The sequence below is a fragment of the Zea mays genome, chromosome 6 (assembly GCF_902167145.1).
Source record: "Zea mays cultivar B73 chromosome 6, Zm-B73-REFERENCE-NAM-5.0, whole genome shotgun sequence".
Lineage (NCBI taxonomy): Eukaryota > Viridiplantae > Streptophyta > Magnoliopsida > Poales > Poaceae > Zea > Zea mays.
The window spans coordinates 95,338,770-95,352,475 of record NC_050101.1 but is presented as its reverse complement, the minus strand read 5'-3'; positions in this window follow the sequence as shown (position 1 = coordinate 95,352,475).

The following is a 13,706-nucleotide window of genomic DNA, read 5'->3' as shown; positions in this document are numbered from 1 at the left end:
AGTCAACGAAGGGAAGCTAAGATGCCTTCGGAACCGCACCGAGGCCAAAGTTGTTAGAACCCTGTCCAAAAGCGTTGGCCTACCGAAACTAGAAGCTGACCTCTGCAGATATCAACGACACCATATTGCCGGAAGCCTGCTCTATGCTAATTTTAAGGTAACAAATTTTATTATTATTATTTTATTTATTTTTAGGTCATTTACTGACGAGGATTGTTTTGACAGAGTATACTATTGAGTAAGGTTCTGAAAATGCAACAAGATCTCGAAGAAGAGAAGAACAAAACTATCATCAAAGATTTGGAAGAAAAAGTTGAAAACTACGAAGTTGTTCTGAAAAAGAAGGACTTCACCATCCAGGACCTTGAAATCATGACTAAAGAACACGAAGGTGCATTAGAAAAGAAAGACTTTGTTATTCAGTCCATGGAAGGCTCCTTGGCTGAGGTCCAAGCCGAGAATAACAGCTTAAAGAATGAATTGCTCAAACAACTAGAAAAATCTGAGCAGGAAAAGAAACACCTTGAAGCAAGTCTTAAAACTGAGATGGAAAAGAATTCAAATTTGCAAAAGTCCTTGAAAGAGCTTCAAGAGAAATGCCTAAGCTTCGGCAGCCGATGCGTGCAGCGGCTGAAGGATGTGTTTCATTCTATTGGAGTCAGCTCTGAAAAATTTACACCTTCAGCCGAAAACTTGCCCAACACATTAGAATATATCGAAGGCGAGGTTGAAGCTCTTGACGAAGTTATTGGTGGCCATGCTGACTTCTGCGCCCTTGTAGCTTCTCGGGGCACAGCTACCGCTTTTCTGAAGGCTGGCTGCACACATGGAAAAATTGTTAATAGGCCCAACTTCAGCTTATCATCATCAGATCTGATAGATATTCCAAGCCTAGCCCGAAGCATCGGGAATAGATTTATGACCCAGATTTGGGTAAATGGCGGGCGGAAAATGGCGGGTGACGAAGCTCGAAGTCATCTTAAGCCGGTAAGAAGCTTATATTTGTTACTTTTACCTTCTCCTTGAAATTTGCACCTTTCTTATTTTGTTCTTTAATATTCGTAGGATGACGAAGCTGAAGTATAACAAAGCTGAAGCATGACAAAGTTGAATCTTGATAGTCGCTACAATGTTCTTTCCTGCAAAAATTCTGGGGAGACTTTTGTAATATTATTATGGAAAAAACTCATGTAAATTTGTACATACCTTGTAATATATTTTGTTTCTGCTATCTGTGTACAATCTGCTTTGTTGTGGACGAAACTTCTTTTTTGAGCCGAAGGCGAAAAACACCTTCCCTTCTTTTCGTACATAACGAAGCATAAAAATTTTTCCTTTTTCAAAGTCTTTCCTCATTGCTGAAACGCCTATCTTTTTCGTGTGATGTGATGATGATTCTATATATGTCTAAATGAATGCTTATGAATGCAAATGACATGATGAAATGTATTGTGGAAATGAATATTGAGAATGATTCAAATCTTTTCACTTTTCAGCTTCATCGTTTACTTTTCAGTGTATCAGCGTTGACTTTTCGCTGTAAGCCTCCCTTAGGAGCTTCTTCGCCTTTTACTTTTAGCGGAATCAGCGTTGACTTTTCGCTGTAAGCCTCCCTTAGGAGCTTCTTCGCCTTTTACTTTCAGCGGAATCAGCGTTGACTTTTCGCTGTAAGCCTCCCTTAGGAGCTTCTTCGCCTTTTACTTTCAGCGGAATCAGCGTTGACTTTTCGCTGTAAGCTCTGCATTCCCTTAGGAACGACTTTTGAGCTTCTCCCTGTTTTCTTTTCTTTTCCCTTGGCATTTTACATTTACATTTTTTGGGGGATATCACTTTTATAGAACCGAAATAAGGAAAGAAAAATTACATGTTGTGGCCCCATTAAAAACCTTTCTCCCCCTTTGGAAAGGAAAAGGGTGCCACAAAAAAGAATAGAAAAAATTACATCAAATTAAACATAATATCGCCGAAGCTCATCCGCATTCCAAGACCTAGGGATGTCGTTGCCGTCCATATCCTTCAATCTATAGGAACCGGGTCTTGACGAAGATACTACCAAAAAAGGTCCTTCCCACTTCAGCTGTAATTTGCCCACTGTCTTAGGGTTAGCTACTCTTCGAAGCACCAGATGTCCTGGTTCAATGTTCTTCAGCTTAACCTTTCTGTCACGCCATTTTATTGTTTCGGCTTGATATTTATTGATGTTTTCCACAGCCTGAAGTCTGATCCCTTCTATAGCATCTTTTTCCACAGAGCAATCAGCTTCGTCTTCACCTTCTGCCGAAGTTACCGTTCTTATTGATCCTGCTTTGGCCTCTTCCGGGGTTATTGCTTCATCCCCAAACAATAGTTTGAAAGGTGTAAAGCCTGTTGATCTTGACATGGTTGTGTTATGGCCCCACACCACTTTGATTAACTCGTCTGGCCACTTTCCCCTGTGCTGATTGAAGATTGACTTCATTATTCCTGTCATTATGATCCCGTTAGCTCGTTCGACAAGTCCGTTTGACTCAGGATGTCGAACTGATGCAAAATGGATCTTCGTGCCAATTTGATCACAAAATTCTCTAAAAGCTTCAGAATCAAACTGTGTCCCATTATCCACAGTAATGCCCTTCGGCACTCCGAAGCGACAAACAATATTTTGCCAGAAAAACTTTTGAACAGTAACCGAAGTTATTGTGGCTAGTGGCTTTGCCTCAAACCACTTGGAAAAATATTCCACTGCCACTACAACATATCTTAAGTTTCCCTGTGCTGGTGGTAATGGACCTAGTAAATCAAGGCCCCACCTTTGCAACGGCCAAGTGGGTTGTATTAATTGAGTTAAAGACGAATGTTGTTTTTGATCTCTTGCACATTTCTGACAACCTTCGCACTTTTGGACTAAATCCGCTGCATCCGAAGCTGCCTTTGGACAATAAAATCCTTGACGAAAAACTTTCCCAAGCAAAGGCCTAGATCCAATATGAGATCCACACAGGCCTGTGTGTATTTCTTTCATCAATTCTATACCTTCGGATCTGGATAAACACTTGAGCAATGGGGAACAGACCCCACGCTTGTATAGCTCCCCTTCTATTATGACATATGGTCGAGCTCTTGCTTCTATTCTCTTGTTGTAAGCTTCGTCGTCTGAAAGAAAATTACCCTGAAGGAAAGAGATGATTTCAGTTCTCCAATCTTCACTATAGACAGGGGATATATTGAGGACCGCTCTTTCAAGAAGCTCGACCGAAGGTGCTTTTATTGTTTCGAAAAATACTTCCGAAGGTAAAGGCAGCCCCTGTGCAGCTGACTTGGCCAATAAATCAGCATATTCATTTTCTCCACGAGGAATATTTTTAACAGAGAATCCTTCAAAGGAAGCCTCGATCCTTCGGACTGTATCTAGATACTTTTCAAGCTTCGGATCTCTTGCTTTATAGCTCTTGTCAACATGACCAGAAATAACTTGGGAATCAGTTTTAAGAATGGCCCTTCTGATCCCCATTGCCTTTAACTTCCGAAGACCCAAGAGCAGAGCTTCGTATTCAGCAATGTTGTTTGTACAACTGAAATCAAGTCTTGCCGCATAACAAGTTTTAACTTTGGAAGGTGAAACCAACACAGCAGCTGCTCCTGCTCCGAAGGTTCCCCAAGACCCATCGCAAAACACTGTCCATGCTTCGGCATCTTTATTCATTTCTTACTCCTGAGCCCCTGGCGTCCAGTCAGCAATGAAGTCTGCCAACGCTTGGGACTGAATCGAAGATCTGTGGACATAATCAATACAAAATTCATTGAGCTCTGCAGCCCATTTTCCAATCCTTCCAGTAGCTTCTCGGTTTCTCATAATATCCTTCAAAGGTTGTGAAGAAGGAACAATTATGTTGTAAGCTTGAAAATAATGCCGAAGCTTCCTGGAGGCCATCAAAACAGCATACAATACTTTCTCCAATTCTGTATAATTTTTCTTTGATAAACTAAGAACTTCGGATACAAAATATATTGGGGCCTGCTTCTTGACTTGGCCTTCAAGCTTCTCCTGGACAAGTGCTGCACTTACCGCTGAGTGCGAAGCTGCCACATATAATAACAAAGGAGCCCCTGGCGTTGGTGGAGTTAGTGTTGTTAGATCTATCAAATATTGCTTCAGTTCTTCGAAGGCTCTCTGCTGGACTGGTCCCCATTGAAAGACTTCGACTGACTTCAGCACTTCGAAAAATGGTAAATTTCTCTCTGTTGATCTAGATATGAATCTGTTGAGAGATGCCAGCCTTCCTGTCAATCTTTGAGCCCCCTTCTTTGTACTTGGTGGTTCCATTCGAAGTATAGCTTCGATTTTGCTTGGATTAGCCTCAATTCCCTTTGTTGAAACTAGGCAACCAAGAAATTTCCCCTTATTCACTCCGAAGACACATTTTTCTGGATTCAGCTTTAAACCAGCCTGTCTAAAATTAGCGAAGGTCTCCTGTAGATCAGCAATATGATTATCTTGCTTTGTGCTTTTTACAATGATATCATCAACATAAGTTAGCACATTCCTGCCTATCTGAGAATGGAGGACCTTCGCTGTCATTCTGCTGAAACTTCCTCCGGTATTCTTAAGCCCATCAGGAATCCGAAGGTAACAATATGTTCCACTGGGGGTTATGAAGCTGGTTTTCGGTTCATCCTCCTTCTTCATCCAGATTTGGTGATAGCCTGAATAGCAATCCAGCAGACTCATAAGCTCTGATGAAGCTGCTGCATCGACTAAGGAATCTATCCTTGGCAATGGAAACTTGTCCTTCGGACATGCCTTGTTGAGATCAGTAAAATCGATACACATTCTCCATTTACCATTAGCCTTCTTTACCATAACAGTGTTAGCCAACCATTCTAGATATTTTACTTCTCTGATAACTCCGGCACTGAGGAGTCTTTTCACTTCGTTCCGAGCACCTTCGGCCTTGTCATCAGACATCTTCCGAAGCCTTTGCTTTCTTGGCCTGAAGGATGGATCAACATTGAGCGAGTGCTCAATAACATCCCTGTTAACCCCGCAAAGATCGTTAGCTGACCAAGCAAAAACATCTTTGTTGTTGAACAAAAACCTTATCAAGGTTTTCTCTTGTTCTTCGGACAGTTGAGATCCCAATAACACCTTCTGCTCTGCTATGTCCTCACATAAGAGCATGGGCTTCGGCTGATCAGCCGAAGCAGCTTTTTCCCTTCTGAACTTGTATTGCTCACAAGCTTCAGCTCCATCTATATTATGGATTGCTTTTGAGTCTGTCCAATTTCCTTCGGCCCTTCTGGCAGCTTCCTGACTTCCATAAATAGCAATGGGCCCTTGGTCTGAAGGTATCTTCATGCAAAGATAAGCTGGATGAAGAATTGCTTCGAAGGCATTGAGAGTGCCTCGACCAATGATTGCATTGTAAGGGTATTCCATGTCAACAATATCAAACACAACTTGTTCAGTCCTTGTGTTGTTGATAAATCCGAAGGTCACTGGCATTGTGATTTTACCGAGTGCGACAATCTGCCTTCCTCCGAAGCCACAAAGGGGATGCGTGGCATCATGAATTTTGTCTTCGGGCTCTTGCATTTGTCTGAAGGCCTTAGCAAATATAATATCAGCTGCGCTGCCTGTATCAACCAAAACATTATGGACCAGGAATCCTTTGATCACACAAGAGATAACCATAGCGTCGTTGTGCGGGTAATCCTTGAGTTGAAGATCCTCTTGAGAGAAGGTAATTGGAATGTGAGACCATCTTGACTTGATGAAGGGTCCCTGCACCCCGACATGCTGTACCCTTCTCTGTGCCTCCTTCTTCTGCTTCTTGTTGGCTGGCTCTGAGCATGAACCGCCTGTTATCGGGAGTACCAGCTTCGGAGCCGAAGCAGCTCCAGCTTGAATGTTGGATGAAGCCATCAGCTCAAAAAAGTGGAAGTGAGTTCACCGGAGGTGGGCGCCAATGTTGGGGACTTGCTCTCAAATGCTATGAATTAAGAACAAGGCAACATAAAATGTTAAATATCGATGTCCTTCGTCCGTCGAAGCATTATCTCCACAAGGATCAAATGAGCTTCGGACGAAGGTCACAAACATAATATTACGAAGGTTTCACCTTCGTAATTAAACTTATAGAATTAATACAAAGTAAGGTAAAGCGTGAAACATTAGAGATAAATACATTGAAAATGAATAACATCATTCACATATATCATTATATGAATTTAAAATATTTAAACACAATGATTAGGTACATTTATACCTTTGCCTTGACAAACAATAATTCCCGAGTGATGCGTTAGCAATTACATGAATGCTTGAACAGTAAAGGAATACTGTTCACTATTTATAAGCACAGGACACAGCTCATGAAGAATTACAATTATGCCCCTCATAAAAGTTTACAACAATGACTCAGACCTTTGAAGGCTAAAAGGTCATTTTATCTTTAAGTTGGTTCGACCCTTCGTCTTCGGATATGCTGTAGTTCCGAAGCTTCGTGAACGGTGTCTTCGGCATCATGTTCAAGCAGCTTCAGCTGAAGCTGTTTCTTTTTACAGGACCTTCGGCGACGAAGCATGGTCCCAACAAGGATGAAAAACAAATCACAAGCAAATAAAGAGTGTGACACAAGGATTTGTTTTACCGAGGTTCGGTTCTTGCAAACCTACTCCCCGTTGAGGTGGTCACAAAGACTGGGTCTCTTTCAACCCTTTCCCTCTCTCAAACGGTCACTTAGACCGAGTGAGCTTCTCTTCTCAATCAAACGGGACACAAAGTCCCCGCAAGGACCACCACACAATTGGTGTCTCTTGCCTCGGTTATAATTGAGTTGATCACAAGAAAGAATGAGAAAAAGAAGCAATCCAAGCGCAAGAGCTCAAATGAACACAAGTTACTCTCTCACTAGTCACTATTTGATTGGGAATGATCTATGGACTTGGGAGAGGATTTGATCTCTTTGGTGTGACTTGTATTGAATGCTATAGCTCTTGTAAGGTGTGGAAAGTTAGAAAACTTGGATGCAATGAATGGTGGGTAGTTGGGGGTATTTATAGCCCCAACCACCAAACTAGCCGTTTGGTGAAGGCTGCTGTCGCATGGCGCACCGGACAGTCCGGTGCGCCTGCCACGTCACCAAACCGTTGGATTCCGACCGTTGGAGCTTCCGTCTTCTGGGCCACCGGACAGTTCGGTGGTGCACCGGACAGCACTGTTCACTGTCCGGTGCGCCATCTGGCTCTGCCCTGACTCTGGCGCGCACTGTAGCGCATTTAATGCCTTCTGCAGTCGACCGTTGGCGCGAAGTAGCCGTTGCTCCGCTGGCACACCGGACAGTCCGGTGAATTATAGCGGAGCGGCCTCCAGAATTCTCGAAGGTGAGCAGTTCGGAGTTGGAGTCCCTCGTGCACTGGACATTGTCCGGTGGTGCACCAGACACTGTCCTGTGGCACACCGGACAGTCCGGTGCGCCAGACCAGGGCACACTTCGGCTGACTTTTGCTCTCTATATTTGAATCCTTTCTCGGTCTTTTTATTGGTTTGTTGTGAACCTTTGGAAAATCTAGAGCAAACTAGTTAGTCCAATTATTTGTGTTGGACAATTCAACCACCAAAATCAATTTAGGAAAAGGTGTAATCCTATTCCCTTTCAATCTCCCCCTTTTTGGTGATTGATGCCAACACAAACCAAAGCAAATATAGAAGTGCATAATTGAACTAGTTTGCATAATGTAAGTGCAAAGGATACTAAGAATTGAACCAATAAATTCTCATAAGATGCGCATGGATTGATTTCTTTATTTTTAACATTTTGGACCACGCTTGCACCACATGTTTTGTTTTTGCAAATTCTTTTGTAAATTCTTTTCAAAGTCTTTTTGCAAATAGTCAAAGTTAAATGAATAAGATTTTGAGAAGCATTTTCAAGATTTGAAATTTTCTCCCCCTGTTTCAAATGCTTTTCCTTTGACTAAACAAAACTCCCCCTCAATCAAATCCACCTCTTAGTGTTCAAGAGGGTTTTAGATATTAGTTTTGAAAGGGTTGTACCAATTTGAAATTCTAATAAGATAACGATTGAAAATTCATCAATTGAAAAATCTTTTCTTAACTCAAAATTTTTGAAATTGGTGGTGGTGCAGTCCTTTTGCTTTGGGCTAATACTTTCTCCCCCTTTGGCATGAATCGCCAAAAACGGATACTTGAGTGAGATATAAGCTCGTTTAACTTTCTCTCCCTGTGGTAAATAACATAAGAGTGAAGATTATACCAAAGTTGGAGAGTTGTGTGGAGCGACGACAAAGGGTGAGTAATTTGATGGAGTGGAGTGGAAGCCTTTGTCTTTGCCGAAGACTCCAATTCCCTTTCAATCTATGACTTGGTTTGAAATACACTTGAAAACACATTAGTCATAGCATATAAAAGAGACATGATCAAAAGTATATTAATGAGCTATGTGTGCAAAACATCAAAAGAAATTCCGAGAGTCAAGAATATTTAGCTCATGCCTAAGTTTGTTAAATGTTTGTTCATCTAGTGGCTTGGTAAAGATATCGGCTAATTGTTCTTTGGTGTTAATATATGCAATGTCGATATCTTTACCAAGCCACTAGATGAACAAACTTTTAACAAACTTAGGCATGAGCTAAATATTCTTGATTCTAGGAACTTCTTTTGATATCTTGCATGCATAGCTCATAAATATACCTTTGATCATGTCTCCTTTATATATGCTATGACTAATGTGTTTTCAAGTCTATTTCAAACCAAGTCATAGGTGTATTGAAAGGGAATTGGAGTCTTCGGCGAAGACAAAGGCTTCCACTCCGTAACTCATCCTTCGCCGTCGCTCCGAGCCACTCTCCACCTTTGGGGGAGAAGGACTCCGTCTTTGGTATAATCTTCACTCATTTATTTATGACCAAAGGGGGAGAAAGTAATTCTAAGGGCTCTAATGACTCTGTTTTTGGCGATTCATGCCAAAGGGGGAGAAAGTATTAGCCCAAAGCAAAAGGACCGCACCACCACCTAATTTTAAAATGATTTTCAATTGGAAATTTCAAATTGGTATCCTATTATGTTCAAAAGGGGGAGAAAGTAGTATTTCAAAATTGATATATCAAAACCCTCTTGAACACTAAGAGGAGATTTCATTTAGGGGAAGTTTTGTTTCAAGTCAAAGGAAAAGCATTTGAAACAGTGGGAGAAAATTTCAAATCTTGAAAATGCTTCGCAAAATCTTATTCATTTACCTTTGACTATTTGCAAAAGAACTTTGAAAAAGATTTACAAAAGAATTTGCAAAAACAAAACAAGTGATGCAAGCGTGGTCCAAAATGTTAAAAATGAAGAAACAATCCATGCATATATTATAAGTATTTATATTGGCTCAATTCCAAGCAACCTTTGCACTTACATTATGCAAACTAGTTCAATTATGCATTTCTATACTTGATTTGGTTTGTGTTGGCATCAATCACCAAAAAGGGGGAGATCGAAAGGGAATTAGGCTTACACCTATTTCTTAAATGATTTTGGTGGTTGAATTGCCCAACACAAATAAATTGGACTAACTAGTTTGCTCTAGTGTATAAGTTATACAGGTGCCAAAGGTTCACACTTAGCCAATAAAAAGACCAAGAATTGGGTTCAACAAAGAGAGCAAGGGATAACCGAAGTGTGCCCTGGTCTGGCGCACCGGACTGTCCGGTGTGCCACCGAACAGTGTCCGGTGCACCACCGGACAATGTCCGGTGCACCAGGGGACTTCACGCTGAACTCTTCACCTTCGGGAAAATCCAGAGGCGCTCCGCTATAATTCACCGGACTGTCCGGTGTACACCGGACATTGTCCGGTGCCCCAAGGAAGAGCAACTCTGGAACTCGCCAGCTTCGGGAATTCGCTCCGCTATAATTCACCGGACATGTCCGATGTGCACAGGACTGTCCGGTGAGCCAGCGGAGCAACGACTACTTCGCGCCAACGGTCACCTGCAGAGGCATTAAATGCGCGCCAGTGCGCGCAGAAGTCAGGCACGCGCGAAGTGGCGCACCGGACACTCTACAGTGCATGTCCGATGTGCCACCGGACATCCAGGCGGGCCCAGCAGTCAGAGCTCCAACGGTCGGAACCCAACGGCCTGGTGACGTGGCTGGCGCACCGGACTGTCCGGTGTGCCATGCGACAACAGCCTCCACCAAATGGCTAGTTTGGTGGTTAAGGTTATAAATACCCCCAACCACCCCACATTCAAGACATCCAAGTTTTCCAACTTCCAACCACTTACAAGAGCTAGGCATTCAATATAAGACACACCCAAGTGATCAAATCCTCTCCCAATTCCACAAAAGCATTAGTGACTAGTGAGAGTGATTTGTCGTTGTGATATCCTGGCCCCTGGGATGGGATGTCCTGGCCCAAGGCTTAATAGAATTAATAGTGTAATCATACCAACAAGGTGCATCTTCTTTTTCGAAAGCCTATCTCGAAAGAACCTCCAAGTTAAGCGTGCTTGGCTTGGAGCAATTTGGGATGGGTGACCGACCGGGAAGTTTTCTCGGGTGCGCATGAGTGAGGACAAAGTGCGCACAAAAGACTCGTGTTGGTCTGTGGGGACAATATATGATCCTAGAGAGCTGCTAGGAGTAAGTACCGCCGGTCCAGGGATTGGACGGGGTGTTACAAGTGGTATCAGAGCCGACCCTCGTGGTTTCACGGGCGTGTGTGGGCTAGGGGGTTCGGGTATATGGCGCATGGTGCATGTGGGCCCGGAGTGGTCACATGGCATGGCATATGACGACACTAGACATACAGACGTGGCCAAGAGGGGAGGTTCCTGGATTGGGGTTGACCGACGAGGACGTCGGTCTTCTAAGGGGGGTGGATTGTGATATCCTGGCCCCTGGGATGGGATGTCCTGGCCCAAGGCTTAATAGAATTAATAGTGTAATCATACCAACAAGGTGCATCTTCTTTTTCGGAAGCCTATCTCGAAAGAACCTCCAAGTTAAGCGTGCTTGGCTTGGAGCAATTTGGGATGGGTGACCGACCGGGAAGTTTTCTCGGGTGCGCATGAGTGAGGACAAAGTGCGCACAAAAGACTCGTGTTGGTCTGTGGGGACAATATATGATCCTAGAGAGCTGCTAGGAGTAAGTACCGCCGGTCCAGGGATTGGACGGGGTGTTACAGTCGTGTTTCTTTGAGCTCTTGCGCTTGGATTGCTTTCTTCTTTCTCATTCTTTCTTGAGATCAATACTCACTTGTAACCAAGGCAAGAGACACCAATTGTGTGGTGGTCCTTGCGGGGAAGTTTTGTTCCCGGTTGATTTGAGAAGAGAAAGCTCACTCGGTCCGAGGGACCGTTTGAGAGAGGGAAGGGGTTGAAAAAGACCCGGCCTTTGTGGCCTCCTCAACGGGGAGTAGGTTTGCAAGAACCGAACCTCGGTAAAACAAATCCGCGTGTCACACTCTTTATTCTCTTGCGATTTGTTTTGCACCCTCTCTCTCGGACTCGATTATATTTTTAACGCTAACCCGGCTTGTAGTTGTGATTAACTTTGTAAATTTCAGTTTCGCCCTATTCACCCCCCCTCTAGGCGACTTTCAATTGGTATCGGAGCCCGGTGCTTCATTAGAGCCTAACCGCTCGAAGTGATGTCGGGAGAACACGCCAAGAAGGAGATGGAGACCGGCGACAAACCCGCTACAAGCCACGTGAAAGCTTCATCGGAAGAGTCCCGCAAAAAGGGAAAAGGGAAGGAGAAGAAAGCCTCCTCCCACAAGTCGCATCGGAGTGGGGACAAGAAAAAGAAGATGAGGAAGGTGGTCTACTACGAGACCGACACCTCATCACCATCTACATCCGGCTCCGACGCGCCCTCTGTAACTTCTAAGTGCCATGAGCGCAAGAAGTTTAGTAAGATTCCCTTACACTACCCTCGCACCTCTAGACATACTCCATTGCTTTCCGTTCCATTAGGCAAACCGCCAACCTTTGACGGTGAAGATTATGCTAGGTGGAGTGATTTAATGAAATATCACCTAACCTCACTCCACAAAAGTATATGGAATGTTGTTGAGTTTGGAGCACAGGTACCATACATAGGGGATGAGGATTATGATGAGGACGAGGTGGCCCAAATCGAGCACTTCAACTCCCAAGCCACAACCATACTCCTCGCCTCTCTAAGTAGGGAGGAGTATAACAAGGTGCAAGGATTAAAGAGCGCCAAGGAAGTTTGGGACGTGCTCAAGACCGCACACGAGGGTGATGAACTAACCAAGATCACCAAGCGGGAAACGATCGAGGGGGAGCTCGGTCGCTTCCGTCTTCGCCAAGGGGAGGAGCCACAAGACATGTACAACCGGCTCAAAACCTTGGTGAATCAAGTGCGCAACCTCGGGAGCAAGAAGTGGGATGACCACGAGGTGGTTAAGGTTATTTTAAGATCACTTATTTTCCTTAACCCTACTCAAGTACAATTAATTCGTGGCAATCCAAGATATACACTAATGACTCCCGAGGAAGTAATCGGGAATTTTGTGAGCTTTGAATTTATGATCAAGGGCTCATGGAAGATCAACGAGCTTGACAGTCCTTCTACGTCCGAAGCTCAACCGGTCGCATTCAAAATGACGGAAGAGAAGAAGGAGTCTGCACCGAGTAGAACACCCATCGACGCCTCCAAGCTCGACAACGAGGAAATGACGCTTGTCATCAAAAGCTTTCGCCAAATCCTCAAGCAAAGGAGAGGGAAAGATTACAAGCCCCGCTCCAAGAAGGTTTGCTACAAGTGTGGTAAGCCCGGTCACTTCATTGAAAAATGTCCTATTTCTAGTGACAGTGACAGGGGCGATGACAAGAAGGGGAGAAGAAAGGAGAAGAAGAGGTACTACAAGAAGAAGGGCGGCGATGCCCATGTTTGTCGGGAGTGGGACTCCGACGAAAGCTCTAGCGACTCCTCCTCCGACGAGGACGCCGCCAACATCGCCGTCACCAAGGGACTTCTCTTCCCCAACGTCAGCCACAAGTGCCTCATGGCAAAGGACGGCAAAAAGAAGAAGGTTAAATCTAAATCCTCCACTAGATATGAGTCTTCTAGTGATGATAATGCTAGTGATAAGGAAGATAATTTGCGTACTCTTTTTGCCAACTTAAACATGCAACAAAAAGAGAAGTTAAATGAATTGATTAGTGCCATCCATGAGAAGGATGACCTCTTGGACACCCAAGAGGACTTCCTAATCAAGGAAAACAAAAAGCATGTTAAAGTTAAAAATGCTTATGCTCTAGAGGTTGAAAAATGTGAAAAATTATCTAGTGAGCTAAGCACTTGCCATGAGACTATAGACAACCTTAGAAATGAGAATGCTGATTTGTTAGCTAAGGTTGATTCCAGTGCTTGTAATGTTTCAATTCCCAATCTTAGAAATAATAATGATGATTTGCTTGCTAAGATTGAAGAATTGAACATTTCTCTTGCTAGCCATAGAGATGAAAATGAAAAATTGCTTGCTAAGGCTAAAGATCTTGATGTTTGCAATGCTACTATTTCCGACCTTAGAAGTAAAAATGATATATTGCTTGCTAAGGTTGTAGAATTGAAATCTTGCAAACCCTCTACATCTACCGTTGAGCACACTTCTATTTGTACTAGATGTAGAGATGTTGATATTAATGCTATACATGATCACATGGCTTTAATTAAACAACAAAATGA